This window comes from Eschrichtius robustus, chromosome 7, assembly GCF_028021215.1.
Source record: "Eschrichtius robustus isolate mEscRob2 chromosome 7, mEscRob2.pri, whole genome shotgun sequence".
Classification (NCBI taxonomy): domain Eukaryota; kingdom Metazoa; phylum Chordata; class Mammalia; order Artiodactyla; family Eschrichtiidae; genus Eschrichtius; species Eschrichtius robustus.
This window is the reverse complement of record NC_090830.1, coordinates 12,292,397-12,310,067: the sequence shown is the minus strand read 5'-3', so window position 1 is coordinate 12,310,067 and position 17,671 is coordinate 12,292,397. Positions and strand designations below refer to the sequence as shown.

The 17,671-nt window shown below is 39.9% G+C and overlaps 1 protein-coding gene across 2 annotated transcripts in view; it reads left to right on the top strand.

Moving 5' to 3' along the window:
* Positions 1 to 17,671, top strand: part of MAP10 (microtubule associated protein 10) — a 124,814-nt gene that overhangs the window by 43,190 nt on the left and 63,953 nt on the right. The window contains exon 3 of one of the 2 annotated variants that reach the window (XM_068547608.1): positions 6,090 to 6,112. The exons of the other annotated variant lie outside the window; for it this stretch is intronic. The gene's annotated coding sequence lies outside the window, so the exon portion shown is untranslated. Of the gene's footprint in view, positions 1 to 6,089; positions 6,113 to 17,671 lie in introns of those variants that run through there. 2 annotated transcript variants of the gene reach the window in all.

Below are 17,671 nucleotides of genomic sequence, written 5' to 3'. Positions count from 1 at the left end.
ATTGAGATTGACATATATACACTAATATGTATAAAATGGACAACTAATAAGGACCTGCTGTATAAAAAATAAAAAAATAAAATTTTTAAAAAAAAGCAAATTTCAGAAATAAAAGACAGAGTTAACAGAGATGAAGACTACCTTGGACGGACTCATCAGTAAATGAACACACACAAGGAAATCATCTGTGTATTGAAGGGCAAGCCAGTAGGAACCACACCAACCAAAGGAGAAAAGGGGTTTAAAAAATGGTACATCCAAGGACTGTTGGACAATATCAGACAGTCTAATATATACATAACTAGAATCTCAGGAATAGAAGAGAGAGAAGCAGAAGATACATTTGAAGAGACAGTAGGTGAGAATTTTCCAAATCAAATGAAAGATAACAAATACTAAATCCAAAAAGCTTAGAAAAATCAAGCCGTATAAATACAACACACACACACACACACACACACACACACACACACAACTAGAAATGACATATTCAAATTGCCAAAAAAACAAAACTAAAGAGAAAATTGTGAAAGCAGCCAAAGAAAATAAAGATGTATTAATTACATACAGAAGAACAAAGACAAGAATTACAGTAAATGTCTCATAAGAAACTATGCAAAACAGAAGGTAATGGAATGATATTTTTAAAGTACTGAGAGGAACACTTGTCAACAAAGAAATAATGTATCCGGTAGAAAATACATGTTAAAAATTAAGAAAAAATAAAGATGTTTTCAGACAAGCAAAACTTGAAAAAACTCATTAGGAGCTCACCTTCCTTACATGAAATATTAAAGGAATTTCTTCAGGCAAAAGAAATATAGTACTATGCAGACACTTTGAGCTACGCAAAGAAATGGGGAGAGCTGGAACTAATGAAAATGAAGACATTATAAAATTTATTTCTTTCTAGTTTAAATCACCCTAAAATATAGTTGACTGTTTAAAGGAAAAATAGTGGCAGTGTCTTGTGTGTTTATAGCATACAGAAGATAAAAGAGTATGACCACAATAGCAGAAAAGATAGAAGAGAGGAACTGAGGCTATATAGTTGTGAGGCATTAATACTGCACGGGAAAAGTATAAAATGCTTAAAGGTAGAGTGTGATTAATTAATGATGTGTATTGGAACCCTAAGGCAACCACTGAGAAGTATTTAAAAGAGGCATAAATAGTAAGAAAAAATTGAATAAAGAATGATTATCTTGGGACTTCCCTGGTGGCACAGTGGTTAAGAATCTGCTTGCCAATGTGGGGGACACGGGTTTGAGCCCTGGTCCAGGAAGATCCCACATGCCGTGGAGCAACTGAGCCCGTGCACCACAACTACTGAGCCTGTGTGCCACAACTACTGAAGCCCATGTGCCTAGAGCCCGTGCTCCGCAACAAGAGAAGCCACTGCAATGAGAAGCCCATGCACTGCAACGAAGAGTAGCGCCCGCTCACCGCAACTAGAGAAAGCCCACACGCAGCAACGAAGACCCAACGCAGCCAAAAATAAAACTTAAATTAAATTTAAAAAAGATTATCTTTCTGCTTCAAAAGCATGCAGAAAGAGGAAAAAGAGAAAAAAGAACAGATACAACAAAAAAGATACTGAGATAGTAGATTGTCAATTTTCAAAACACAGCTTTTTCATTTACTTTATTGTTTCCCTGTTTTCATTAATTCATTTCTGATCTTATTTTCTTCTTTTGCTTGCTTCAGATTAATTTTTTTCTCCATTCTCTAATTTCTAATGTAGAGTTAATCATTTAGATTAATGATTTAGAGGCTTAAATCATTGATCATAGACTTTTCTGCTTTTCTAAAATAAGCATTACTGCTATAAATTTCCCTAGAAGTCCTACTATAGCTACATCCCAAAAATTTGATATAGTGTGTTTTCACTCTTTTTCATTTCAAACTATTTTCTCATTTCCATTGTGACTTCCTTTTTGGCCATGAGAAGTGTGTTGTTTAATCCAGTTTTTCTCTTATATTCTTTCAACTGGACACAGACAAATGAAAATTGTCCTCAGAAATTTTATTTTGTAGTTATTGTTTTTGGTGGTTTTAAAATCATGGCAGCTAAAATGATTTATGAGAAATTTTGGGTTTTTTGCTTTTATTTTTTCTCACTATTATCCATTCTCTGCACAATAACCCCAGTGAACTGTTGAAAATGTAAATAAAGAGGTAGAACAGAGGCTAAAGAATATTTGTTAAGTGAATACGCAAATGAATGAATAAATCATTTTGCTTCCTAAAACTTTTCAGTGACTTCACTACACTTAAAATAAAATCTAGACTTTTTATTTGGGCCTTTGAGTTTCTGCAGAATCTATCCTTTTCTGATATCATCTGTGCCCCTCCCCTTTCCAGCATCCTTTTACCCCCGCCCCACTTTGTTCACTTCTCCAGCAAAGGTTCTCATGTCTTGGCACATGTAGACCCATAATATTTGTAGGGCATAGAGGGGTAAATAGAGTGTATTTACTTTAGCCCAGGCCTGTCCTCCAGCTCTTCACATGGATATATGTCATCTTAATACTTCATGTCTCAACTTAAATGAAATCTCCTCAGAGAGGCCATCTATGGCCGTGTTATATAAAACTCCTTTCCTATTACTTCTCTGTTAACTATCTTGTTGATTTCTTCCTAAATGATGAACAAAGGCAACAATTCTTTTACTTTCTGTGTTTACTTGTTTATTCTGTTTCCCCATACCAAAATGTTAACTCCAAGAGAGCATGGGCCATGTCTTTCCTGCTGTGTATGATTAAGTTGGTAATTTGGAACAGACAGATTTATTATTCTTCTTTTCTTTTCTTTTTTAACTTTATATTATGGAAATTCCAAACATACATGAAAATGGAGAACAATATAATTATTCTCCACACCCATTACCTAGCTTCAACATAATTGATATATGGCCCATCTTACTTTATCAATACCAACCTTCCCTTTCTCCCAAGTGAATAACTTTAAGGCAAATCCCAGACATCATACTATTTCACCTATAAATACATCAATACATAATGCTAGAGATAACACATTTTTTAACATGACCATAATACCATTATAACACCTAAAAAATTAATAAAAAATTTCTTAATATCATATCATTTTCTGCAATTAATAGTTGGTTTGCTCAAATAAAGATCAGAGTCCACCACTGCATTTGGGTAACAAATGACTGTTTCTCCTCCCCTTGTTGTTTTTTAACTGCTGTTCATTTGTCAGAAAAAAAAAAAAAACCTGATCATCTATTTTATAGACTTTTCTATGTACTGGATTTGAATGGCTGTATCGTTTTAATTCCACATATTTTTAAAACTTGAAACATAATTCATATGTCATAAAATTCACACTTTCAGGGTATATAACTGAGTTTTAGTATATTCACAAAATTGTGTAAATGTCAACATTATCTAATTGCAAAACTTTTTAGAAACCCAAATTGGGGAGTTCCCTGGTGTCTAGTGGATTTGGCGCTTTCACTGCTGTGGCCTGGGTTCAATCCCGGGTCGGGAAACTGAGATCCCGCAAGCTGCACGTCACGTGGCCAAAAAAACAAAAACAAAACCAAAAACCTCTCCATCACCTCTCTCCCCAGTCGTGAGAACCACTAGCCTACTTTCTGCCTCTATATTACATATTCTGGACATTCATATAAAAGAAATCATACAATATGTTGTTCTTTGGGACAGACTTCTTTCACTCAACATAAATTTTCAAGATTTAACTATGTTGCAGCATGTATCAGTACTTAATTCCTTGTTATAGCTGAATAATAATAATTATATTTATAAAAAATAAAACAGTAGTTTCATTGTGTTATAATTCTTGGTAACTGTCAAGCCAGTCCCTCATTTATTCATGTATTTATTTAGCAAATATTTATTGAATATTTACTGTGTGCCAGGCATTATGCTAAGTGCTGGGGACGTAGTGGTGACCAGGACAAGCACGGTCTCCTTCCCTCTTGGGAAGTAAACGACAACTCAAATCCAAGCAGGAAATGAAAATGGAACCACCAGAGCACTCCATTCACAACCGTTCTGCACAAGTAGAGGTACACTGCAGTAATATCTCTAGAATATCTTCTGGCAGACAGCGAGCTCTTATGTGAGGTGGAAAATATTTCCAAATAATTTCCCTGTGTTTCTCTCCTTTTTCTTGGTCTCTTGGTGCCTCATTTCTCTGGGAATTCCAAAGTGGACTTTCAGGACCTTCTGTAGACCCTTTTCACTTTTCCCACCTTTTCTGTTTACTGTGTTCTTCCCCTTTTCCTCCAAGAAGAGCATGATGGGTGTTTCCTTATTTAAGCGGTTTGTTTCTTGAATGTGGATGGCAGGGAAAGATGGAGGAACACATAAAGAAAGCCACCAAGGGGATGGTACAATTTGGGAGACTCTGGGACTTCCCTTACTCATCAATGTCCGATATTTCATACTTAGAGATTCTTGTCTCGGAAAGGTGTGTACGCTGGCTAGAGTGTAAATACCCTGGGGAAATCATTGTTTTGAGTCTTATAAGTCCTTTCTATATTGGGGTGAGTGAGTTTATTTAATTCTTCTCTGAGAATAGGTTTTGGGTGCGAAAGATAGAAAACCTGTGAGCAGGAGGTAACTGCAATTATTGGGAGAGGAGGTAGAGAAGGGAGATTGATGTTACTGCCATTACAAAGGAGAAACAAGTCAGCTTTTCAAGCTGAACTAAATTTACTTTACTTTCAGACTATATTGCTAAGTTCCTTTAAAATACCCTCTAAACATGACATTAACAATTAAAATTAGCCTAATCATAAGTACTCAAATCCACTGACTATAACACTTGGGATAGAATGACACCAGGGTTATATGAAAATATTTGGAATTCCTCTATACATATTCAGGGCCCCTTATGTATTCCTTCCTGCAAACCCCTTTCCATCCCAATCTTAAGGGTGAGAATTCCTGGCATTCTGAATACAGAGTACTAAAGTCAGTGGACCCAAAATCAATATTTAAGAAGAACATAAAAAGATTTTGGAATGATCAAAGGAGAATTAAAATTTAGCGACGGATTACTTGTTAAAATATGATACACTCGGCATATACTCTGCCCTTCTGTGTCAATCCTGGCCTCACACACATGAACCTAGATGTTTCTGTACAGATATTCTCACTGTGCTCAATAATATAGCTCAGGTTTGAATCATTATTATTTAGTTTCAGTAGGACAGTTTTAATCATTTTTGTCAATTTCAACTGATTCATTTCAATGATAGATTTTACACTCATATTAAACAATAAGGTTTTTAATATGAAAGAAATGCCTTAAATGAACCCAGCCTTTAAATGAATAGCAGTGTGTGAAATTGTGTGTGATACCATCCTATATAAAATATGTGGACATAACAAGTACAGACCATCTGTTAAACTGGCATCTTGCTTGTACAGGAATGAAATTTCAATTAAGTTTTATTATGAGGAAGTGTAAATGACAGATCCCGTACGGAAGTCCATAGCCAGTAAACTGTCTAAATAAAGAGTGGGATGTCATATAGTTAATGAGTTGGATCAGGTTCCCTGATTACAGACTTTGTAAATAATGTGTTTGTCCACCAGGTCTTGGAAACGAGCACTGCCGGTAAGCGTGGCGGTTGTTTTTAAAGTGATACCCATATGGAAGGTAAATTAGAATGGCTGTGCGACACAGTCCAGAGCTGTCTGATTAATGTTGATGCACCACTTTAGCTGGAGAGACTGAATTAAATCATGCATTTGATAAAAGGATGATTTGCAAGGGGAGGAACACAAATCATATCTCAACAGTCTCTAATAAATTTTGATTTGCTGGGAGTCATGTATCCATTTCCTGAAGACCAGTTCACAGCTCTGAGGAAGTGATGTCGTGATCCAACAGTGGTTTGACTGTGGTTGAATCGTTCCAGGAGGGCGAACGTCGGACAGTGTCAGCAAGTCTCAGGACCAGGGTCTGGATTATGAATGGGAGAACAAACGGGCTTGTGGGTTTTAGTAGTGAAATGTGTCTCATCACTCAACAAGCAAGGTCCTCATTTCCTAATTTGTCACCATTATTAATGTCTATTATTGTTGCAGATAGTCAAGAAAAAAGAAATCACACCAAAATTCTACTTGTTCAAGTAGTAACTTGGAGAGTTGTCAAAAAGAAGTCTAATTTTCATTCCCATAAAATAAGCTAAAAATAATCTCAAGCCATTTCTTTTCCATGCACTTCTGAAAAACATATAATTAAGTAGAGCTACTGTAATTCATCATAGAAGGCATAACCTACAGCTGGGACCCTTGGAAAGTTATTCGAACTCTTCCCGGACTTTTGCTGAGTAATGTCTGTGTGATGCAGTAGCCAGAATCCAGCGCTGGATGGGACATGCCAGAGGCATCTGCAACCTGGGTGACCTGTCCCCTCCGGGCCCAGATTCTTCCACATTCCAAAGTTACTGAATGGATATCATGTCCCAGAAAGTAAAGTCTCCAGTGACTTTTACTGTTAATTCAGCTTTTCTAGCTCTTAATGAAGAGTGGCTTTTCCTTTTTTGTTTTGGTATTGCCTTTTTAAAAAGAATGGGCAGATGACAAGAACAAGGAAAGTAAGCTTTTATTTGGATTGAGACTAAGTCTACATTTTTTTGGAGGTGAGGTAGAAAAAATAGTACACTATGTACGTGGCCCTAAGGCCATGACTAGTATTGGGGTGCACCAGAGGCAGGTGTCAAGATTGCAGATGAGTTTTGACTAATTTTTAAGAATTTTTTTATGGTGATGTACTTTACAAAGAGTGAAATACACATATCTCAAGTCTACAGTTCAGTCATTTTTGACAAATGATACATCCATGTAATTCACACCCCTGTCAATATAGAGAATATTTCTATCACACCAGGAAGTTTTCTTGCGCCCTTTTCCAATCACTCCCTCCGCTGCCCCCTCCCAGGCAACCACTGATCTGATTTTGACCAACGCAGATTCATTTTTCCTATTGTAGAATGTCATGTAAATGAAATCATACAGCATGTACTGTTTTCTGCAAGGCTTCTTCATGAAGAAGGCTTTCCTTCTATGAAAGAGGTTTTAGGGGTTAATCCATGTTGCATGTAGCACATAACAGTCATTCTCTCCTTTCTGTGGATAAGGAATATATTCTGCTCTATAAAAATAAACCAATAGAGAGTTCATCTATTTTTCTATTAATGGACACTTGCTGTTTCTAGTTTGGAGCTATTATGAGTATAGAAGCTATGAGTATAGAAGCTATGAGTAGCCTTTTATAAAATGTTTGTGGATGTTTTATTTCTGCTGGATTAATATCTAGGAGTGGGATTACTGGGTTATGGGGTGGATGTATGTTTAACTTTCTAAGAAGTTTCCGGTGTTCAAATTGATTGTACCATTTTACATACCCACAATTTCTCCATATCCTCACCGTTTGATGTTTTTATTTTAGTCTCTCAAGCAAGGAGGTAGACTTTGAGTTACTTTCAATGCACTAAACAACAGGAGCAACTCAAGAGGTCTAAGGTCTAGAGACTGAAAATAAAGAACCTAGATTTGAAGTTTGCACCAGCCCTTTAGGAGTCAAGGCCTTGAAGGCCACAGCTGTGAAACAGTAAGACTTGGTTCATGAGAAGAAGTCTAGAGTGTCCAACCACATAAGTCAGATGCCCAGAAGTCATCTCATACCCCTTTTCTTCACTTCCCACTCCCGGCATCTCTCTGGACCCCAAGTCCTGTTAACTCTTCCTCCTTCATGTCTCCATCTTCAGTTTCCAGTGATCCCTTCCTGGCTTTCATGCGTTATTTTGGTTTCCTCATCACCTGACCTATGCACTGAGAGTGAGCTTTCTAAAATGCAGATCTCCTCATGACACTTTCCTGTTTGAAGTCCTTCGATGGCTTCTCCTTTCCTTTAAGATTAGAATAACAACTGACATGTAATAAGGGATCATGATGTGCCGGGCACTGTATTTTTATTCTTTTATCATTTTACATTGCTATGATAACTCTTTGAAACAAGGATGCATATTAGTCGTACGTACATATGATTAAACTAATGCTTAGAGAATGTAAGTATCTTTCTAGAGCCATGCATCAAATCCATGATGGGAATCCAAACCAGATGCATTAGACTCCCAAGCCTGAGACCATAACCCATGTGGCATGATGAAATAAAACTTCCAGGCAGGGACTTCTGCTTCTGGAGGGCAGTGTGAGGAGCTCTATGGGCCCACCCCCCAGGGAAACAAGCCAAACTGGTGAACATTGTTTTTTTAAAAAAAAACCAAGCCATTTAAAGTTTCTGAAAACTTTCCTAAGAGCTTACAGCAAGTAAGCATTTATTCAAGAAAAGCTACTAAAACTGGGTGAGAACAGCAAGAGTGTTCTCTTGTGGTGTTTGAACAACAGCCCACTTTTTCCCTCTCCCTCACCCATACTCAGCTCAGCCTGATAGAATCTCCTCTCCAAGTAGGTTGTGGCCAAAAAGACACGGCTCCTGCTCCCCTCAGCTCCCAATCAAGGGTTACCTGCCACTGGGAGGGGCAGACTGTGGTCATTCATCATCTCCTCCAACTCCGTGTTGAGGAGGTTAAATTCCTGGTGAGTGTGGCTGAGAATTTGGGGCCTACCTTCCTCCACTGAGAGTCCACACTCAGAGAATGGATGCTCTGCCATGGGCAGGGCAGGCTGAAAATCCTGGGGCCCTGACTGTCTCACCCCACCTTGATAATAAAGATTCTACATCAGGAGGGGCAAGTCAAGAAGACCGGAGAGCTCTCCCAGCCAGCATGCAGAGTAGTGGCTTAGATGTTTTGTCCATGGGGAGAAGCAAGCAGTAAGAAGAGAACGCTAAAGCTCTCCAAAGGAACTGACTTCATTTGTGGGGAGTTCAAACCTAAGGGTGGTGTCGAAAACAATAATAGCTCCTCTTGATGAAGAGCAGCAAGCTAGATCAGGCTGGCTAGTTCACCAGAGCTGGGCTGAAATAAACTTTGCTTCAAGATCTTGGGATGGGTTGTGGAGGTTAGGTTGGCCAGAATAGCAATGATTTCACCCCTCTCAAATCTCAAATTACCAAAAGAACAGAGTCTGACTGCCGTGGCTTAGTTTGTGTTCTATCCTTGGTCAGAATAGAGCAGAAATCCTTGGTCAACAGGACTGCATACAATGGCGCAGGTATTCTCTAGAGGAAAATCAGAAAGGAAAGGGACAGTGCATGGGAAAATCCAATAAATTCTCTAAGGATCTAAGTTGAAGTGACCGGGTTAAGAAAGGGGCAACCCTTGGAAGGATGTCTTTGAGAATCTAGAGGGTGGATTGGAAGAAATAGTGATGGTAAGATATAATCAGTTTTTATTTTTTTCATTCAAAAACACTGAATACCTTTTATGTGCTATGCATTGGCTTGAAAATGTGAGTGTAGAATGATAGCCATTTCTGTTTTGAATTTACACTTGTGTGGCAAAGACTGTGTGTAATGTGCTGGAATTGTAGCTTTTGGCTAATTCGTTGGAAGACCCATTACTTTTCCTAGTGAAACTGATAGAGGTTTTTAATGTTTCAGATAAGGGACATTGATAATTCTAGGTATCTCAACCCAAACACATTTCTGGAGAATGCTAAAATTCTAGGGCTGGAATATAAGAAGTCATTAAAACCTGCATTTTATTTTTACTGTTTATTATTCATTTTCAGATTTTGCTAAACAAATTTATTTCCTCCTTCCTTTCCTTCCCTTCTTTCTTTATTCCTTTCTTTCTTCCTTTCCTTTCTTTCTGCCTTTCTTTCTTCCTTCCTTCCTTTCTTTCTTTCTCTATCTCTTTCTTTTCCTTCCTTCCAATATCTCCCCCATATTTGGTAAACAAAACCAGTATTATGCAGCAGTCAACTGCCCAGAAATCCTTCAGCCTCAGAAGCAGAAGGGAGTGGAGACATGTGCAGTGAATGGGACTGGGAACTTATTACTTGAAAAACTGTATAGAGAGGGGGAGAAAGTCGTCCCTAATCATGGTTGGCAAGGAGACTCGAGGGAACAGCTGGGTTGAGAGCAGGTTATCTCCAGGAATTTTCTCCTCCTCTCTTTATGGGCAGGCAGAAGAATATTTCCATAAGTGTTTGAGGCTGTTGAAAGTTATAAAAGAGCCCTGTGTGAAGAGAAATGCTCCGTGGATTAGATGAAAAGATCAACAAGCCTGGGAAATCATGAATTAATTTTGGTGAGCCAATTTGAAGAGAAATATTTTTAAATGGCAGAAAGTGAGCGAGACTGAAATAGAAAATAATGTAGTACAATAGACAAATGTGAATTGAGCTATAAAGATTTAATTTTAATTAATATATGATTAGGTACAATTTAGAATGTAATGATCGCTATAGGATTAGGTATCTTATTTTCCATTCTGTTTTGACTATGCAAGCCCAGTCTTGAATTGCAAGTGCAGACATGGATTGTTTAGTCAATGCCAAAAACTTGAACAAGTGTACCCGAATTGCACAGGATTTTACTGAAAAATGCTAAAGGATTGTAGTTCTATCATTTTCTGCTTTTGTTCTGTTGGGATGGATTTGAGGATGTTTGCCAATATCGTCAGAAATCACTTGTAATGGCATCGTGGGAGGAGTGATCATGATCGAATGGGAATGTGCCGGCTGTAATGTGCTGGATCAGGCTGCCCCGACACCAGGACTGCAAGTGCGCCTGGGAATCCTCATTCTGGAAGGATGACTTAAGGCAGGGTTTCCACATGCCACTGCATGTTACAATCACCGGGGGAGCTTTTACAGCTATCAGTGCCTGGGGCCCATGCTACACCAATTACATAGTATCTTTGGGGATCCGGCGTAACTCTTTTCTCAAACGTCTCTAGGTTATTGCAACTTACAGAAAGAGTTCAGAACCATGGCCTTGGGAGAAGCAGGACAGCAAATGAAATTGCCTGTAGAACTGACAGTGACAAAAGAACAGAGATGAGACTAGTGGAAAAGGTAGCCAGAGAAAATCAATACAAGGGAGGACATGATGGGTTTCAGACTGAATAGCCGAAGAATGCTCACATTTTGTCCAAGGTGGGAAAGAGAGCTAGAGCATTCCTTTTTCCAACACCCTGAAGCCCAGAGACACAGAAAAGGAGCTGGAATATGGTTGGAATTCCTTGAGCAGAGGGGATTCCTAAGAAACGTCAAACCACAGTGGACCATGGTTCCTTCAGACAAAGATCTTGAGAGTCTTGTTAATTTCAAAGACCACAAACAAATCCAAAATCAAGATAAGTTTTGAAGAACAAAGATTTCTTCCCCAGGGTAGCAATGGCTAACAGGAAGGCAGACCACGTTCTTCCTGCAGGAGGTTACGAGGAGGCCGGTGGAGCCGAGTTCAACAAGAAAACGTTAGTAACAGGAGAGACTCCAGTGGTTGCCATCTTCAAAAGGCATTTATGAACTCAACCTGGCATTCCAACTACGGTTGCCAGATCAATCACCAGACACCCAGATAAATGTGGACTTTACATAAACAATGAAGAACTTTTTAGAATTGCATAGGGCATATTTATACCAAAAATGTATGCATTGTTTGCCTGAAATTCAAATTTAACTGGGCCTCCTCCACTTTTATTTGCTAAATCTGGCACCTCTTATTCCCAGTGACTTTCTAGTGATATTTTCTAAAGTGCTAGTCTTGGAGGTGGGAAATGGCTGAGTAATGGAACCAGACTCGGCAGGGTGCCCAGATGGATGGAACCAGCTGAGTATATGGTGGTCTGATGGGAAAGACAGACTGTCCACTAGGTACAGCCATCAGTGTTCACTGTGAGCGCAAGGTTCAAATGGTTTCCAGCAGAGATGCCAGAGTCTCCTAATAGGAAGTGCTCACAGGGGCGGAGTCAAGATGGTGTATGAGGAGGACACGGAATTCGCGTCTCCGCACAGCTAGGGCACCTACCCAGCACCAGTGGGGGACCGCGGACATCTAAGGGGACGGGAGGAACCCCCAGCGACCGGGTAGGACGCGGGGCGTGGGGGGAGTGAAGGGGGAGGAGAAGTGGGGGCGGGACGGGTCTGGCACCCTTGAGGTGAAGGGATCCCACGCCTGAAGGGGGAAATTGGGGAACCACTGGGAGGGCAGAGGATCAAAAGGGAGCATGGCCAGGTTTCCCCTGCCCACTTGGGCCCCCAGGAACCTGCTGAGGTCCAGGGCCTGATCCTCTGCCCACCCAGGCCCCCTCCAGCTGCGTGGGTCCTGAGGGAGAGGGAGGGGGGAAAGGGGAGCAAAAGTAAAGGCTGGACCTCCGGGACTGGCACCCCTGAGGGGTGGCTGGGTCAGGGGAGGAGTTCCTACACCCAGCGGGACCCACCCACGGTTAGGGGTCCAGTGGCTACTGGGGAGACCCTGGGGGAGACAGTGGGGGAGGGGCATGAAGGAACGGAGGGGAATGGGGCCAGCGCTTTCCCTGTCTACTTAGGCACCAGGGAACGTGTTGGGCTCCTGGTCCTAATCCTCTGCCCTTGGAGCCTCCCTTCTGCCGTGCAGAGCCCAAGCCCCGCCCCTATCCCCCCACACAGGGCCCCACCTCTACACTCGGAGACCCCCTCTGAGACCCCCTCCAATGCGCTGGGCCTGAACCCCACCCACACACCCTCACCCAGGGCCCTGCCTCCAAACTCTGGAACTCCACACTCCAGAGGCCCTCCTTTCCACGTGCTGCCTCTCCCCTTCTGCGCAGGTCCTAAGCAGAGGCCCCGCCCCACACTTGAATGTCGCCCCACCTAGGCCCCGCCCCATACTGAAACGTCACCCCCCCCACCTGCCTAGGTCCTGCTGCACCCTAAACCCCACCCCTGCCTAAGTTCCACCTCTCGCCTAAACCCTGCCCCTATAGCCAAGGCCTTTTTTTTTTTCTTTTTTCCTCTTTTAGATTGGACTTCTGTTTTACCTTGTTGATTCATTGCTGTTGATTCTTTTATATTTTTATTTTTCCTAATAAATCTTTTGTTTTTCTAATTTTATTTTATTCTTTATACTTTGTTAGTGATCTCTCCTTTTGGCTTGTTCACCCACCCCCTTTTTTTTTCTTTTTTCTGTTGTGGTTTTATTCTACCTTGTTGCAGTTGTTTCAATTATAGTTTTATTTTTCCTAATATATATATATATATATTTTTTTTTTAATAAATTTATTTATTTATTTTTGGCTGTGTTGGGTCTTCGTTTCTGTGCGAGGGCTTTCTCTGGTTGCGGCGAGCGGGGGCCGCTCTTCATCGCAGTGCACGGGCCTCTCACTATTGCGGCCTCTCTTGTTGCGGAGCACAGGCTCCAGATGCGCAGGCTCAGTAGTTGCGGCTCACGGGCCCAGTTGCTCCACGGCATGTGGGATCTTCCCAGACCAGGGCTCGAACCCATGTCCCCTGCACTGGCAGGCAGATTCTCAACCACTGCGCCACCAGGGAAGCCCCCTAATATATTTTTTATCGTTCTACTTTTACTTTGTTTTTAATTCTTTGATACTGTACTGCTCCTTTTCTCTTTCTTTCTTCCTTTTTTTTTTTTAACCATGCCACGAAGCTTGCAGGATCTTTGTGCCCAAGCCAGAGGTCGGGCCCGAGCTCCTGTGGTGGGACCTCCGAGTCCAAACCACTGGACTAACAGAGAACCTCAGACCCCAGGGAATATCAGTCGGAGTGAGGCCTCCCAGAGGTCCTTATCTCAGCACGAAGACCCAGCTCTATCCAACTGCCTTGCAAATTCCAGTGCTGGACGTCTCAGGCCAAACAACTAGTAAGACAGAATACAGCACCACACATCAAAAAAAAAAAAAAAAAAAATGAAACGACAAAAAAATATGTTACAGACCAAGGAGCAAGGTAAAAACCTATAGGACCAAACAAATGAAGACAAAATAGGCAACCTACCTGAAAAACAATTCAGAGTACTGATAGTAAAGATGATCCAAACCTCAGAAACAGAATGGAGAAAATACAAGAAACACTTAACAAGGATCTATGAGAACTAAAGAGCAAATAAACAGTGATTAACAGCACAATTACTGAAATTAAGAATACTCTAGAAGGAATCAATAACAGAATAACTGAGGCAGAAGAACGGATAAGTGAGCTGGAAGATAAAATGGTGGAAATAACTGCCAGGGAGCAGAATAAAGAAAAAAGAATGAAAAGAATTAAGGACAGTCTCAGAGACCTCTTGGACAATATTAAACGCACCAACATTCGAATTATAGGGGTCCCAGAAGAAGAAGAGAAAAAGAAAGGGTCGGAGAAAATATTTGAAGAGATTATAGTCAAAAACTTCCCTAACATGGGAAAGGAAATACTCAATCAAGTCCAGGAAGCACAGAGAGTACCATACAGGATAAACCCAAAGAGAAACATGCCGAGACACATATTAATCAAATTATCAAAAATTAAATACAAAGAAAAAATATTCAAAGCAGCAAGGGAAAAGCAACAAATAACATACAAGGGAATCCCCATAAGGTTAACAGTTGACTTTTTTTTTTTTTTTAAATACATGGCTTTAAATTTATTTATTTATTTATTTATTTATTTATTTAGGCTGTGGTGGGTCTTCGTTTCTGTGTGAGGGCTTTCTCCAGTTGCAGCGAGCGGGGGCCACTCTTCATCGCAGTGCGCGGGCCTCTCCCGTTGCGGAGCACAGGCTCCAGACGCGCAGGCTCAGCAGTTGTGGCTCACGGGCCTAGCCGCTCCGTGGCATGTGGGATCTTCCCGGACCGGGGCACGAACCCGTGTCCCCTGCATTGGCAGGCGGACTCTTAACCACTGCGCCACCAGGGAAGCCCAACAGTTGACTTTTCAGCGAAATTCTGCAAGCCAGAAGGGAGTGGCAGGACATATTTAAAGTGATGAAAGGGAAAAACCTACAACCAAGATTACTCTACCCAACAAGGGTCTCATTCAGATTCGATGGAGAAATTAAAACCTTTACAAATAAGCAAAAGTTAAGAGAATTCAGCACCACCAAACCAGCTTTACAACAAATGCTAAAGGAACTTCTCTAGGCAGGAAACACAAGAGAAGGAAAAGACCTACAAAAACAAACCCAAAACAATTAAGAAAATGGTAATAGGAACATACATATTGATAACTACCTTAAATGTAAATGGATTAAATGCTCCAACCAAAAGACATAGACTGGCTGAATGGATACAAAAACAAGACCCATATATATGCTGTCTACAAGAGACCCACTTCAGACCTAGGGACACATACAGACTGAAAGTGAGGGGATGGAAAAAGATATTCCATGCAAATGGAAATCAAAAGAAAGCTGGAGTAGCAATCCTCATATCAGACAATATAGACTTTAAAATAAAGACTATTACGCGAGACAAAGAAGGACACTACATAATGATCAAGGGATCAATCCAAGAAGAAGATATAACAATTGTAAATATTTATGCACCCAACATAGGAGCACCTCAATACATAAGGCAAATGCTAACAGCCATAAAAGGGGAAATCGACAGTAACACAATCACAGTAGTGGACTTTAACACCCCACTTTCACCAATGGACAGATTGTCCAAAGTGAAAATAAATAAGGAAACACAAGCTTTAAATGATACATTAAACAAGATGGACTTAATTGATATTTATAGGACATTCCATCCAAAAACAACAGAATACACTTTCTTCTCAAGGGCTCATGGAACATTCTCCAGGATAGATCATATCTTGAGTCACATATCAAGCCTTGGTAAATTTAAGAACATTGAAATCATATCAAGTATCTTTTCCTACCACAACGCTATGAGACTAGATATCAATTACAGGAAAAATGTAAAAAATACAAACACATGGAAGCTAAACAATACACTACTAAATAACCAAGAGATCACTGAAGAAATCAGAGGAAATCAAAAAACACCTAGAGACAAATGACAATGAAAGCACGACGACCCAAAACCTATGGGATGCAGCAAAAACAGTTCTAAGACGGAAGTTTATAGCAATACAGTCCTACCTCAAGAAACAAGAAAAATCTCAAATAAACAACCTAAACTTACACCTAAAGTAATTAGAGAGAGAAGAGAAAAAAAAAAAAACCCCAAAGTTAGCAGAAGGAAAGAAATCATAAAGATCAGATCAGAAATAAATGAAAAAGAAATGAAGGAAACAATACAAAAGATCAATAAAACTAAAAGCTGGTTCTTTGAGAAGATAAACAAAATTGATAAACCATTAGCCAGACTTATGAAGAAAAAAAGGGAGAAGACTCTAATCACAGAATTAGAAATGAAAAAGGAGAAGTAACAACTGACACTGCAGAAATAAAAAGGATCATGAGAGATTACTACAAGCAACTATATGCCAATCAAATGGACAGCCTTGAAGAAATGGACAAATTCTTAGAAAAGCACAACCTTCCGAGACTGAACCATGAAGAGATAGAAAATAGAAACAGACCAATCACAAGCACTGAAATTGAAACTGTGATTAAAAGTCTTCCAAAAAACAAAAGCCCAGGACCAGATAGCTTCACAGGCAAATTCTATCAAACATTAAGAGAAAAGCTAACACCTACCCTTCTCAAATTCTTCCAAAATATAGCAGAGGGAGGAACACTCCCAAATTCATTCTACAAGGCCACCATCACCCTGATACCAAAACCAGACAAAGATGTCACAGAAAAAGAAAATTACAGGCCAATATCACTGATGAACATAGATGCAAAAATCCTCAACAAAATACTAGCAAACAGAATCCAACAACACATTAAAAGGATCATTCCCATGATCAAGTGGGGTTTATCCCAGGAATGCAAGGATTCTTCAATATATGCAAATCAATCACTGTGATACACCATATTAACAAACTGAAGGATAAAAACCATATGATAATCTCAAAAGATGCAGAAAAAAGCTTCTGACAAAATTCAACACCACCCATTTATGATAAAAACTCTCCAGATAGTAGGCATAGTGGGAACCTACCTCAACCTAATAAAGGCCATATATGACACACCCACAGCTGACATCATTCTCAATGGTTAAAAACTGAAACCATTTCCTCTAAGATCAGGAACAAGACAAGGTTGCCCCTCTCACCACTGTTATTCAACATAGGTTTGGAAGTTTTACCCACAGCAATCAGAGAAGAAAAAGAAATAAAAGGAATCCAAATCAGAAAAGAAGTAAAACTGTCACTGTTTGCAGATGACATGATACTATACATAGAGAATCCTAAACATGCTACCAGAAAACTACTAGAGCTAATCAATGAATTTGGTAGAGTAGCAGGATACAAAATTAATGCACAGAAATCTCTTTCATTCCTATACACTAAGGATGAAAAATCTGAAAGAGAAATTAAGGAAACACTCCCATTTACCACTGCAACAAAAAGAATAAAATACCTAGGAATAAACCTACCTAAGGAGACAAAAGACCTGAATGCAGAAAACTATAAGACACTAATGAAAGAAATTAAAGATGATACAAACAGATGGAGAGATATACTATGTTCTTGGTTTGGAAGAATCAACATTGTGAAAATGACTATACTACACAAAGCAATCTACAGATTCAATGCAATCCCTATCAAACTGCCAATGGCATTTTTCACAGAATTAGAACAAAAAATTGCATGATTTGTATGGAAACACAAAAGACCCCGAATAGCCAAAACAATCTTGA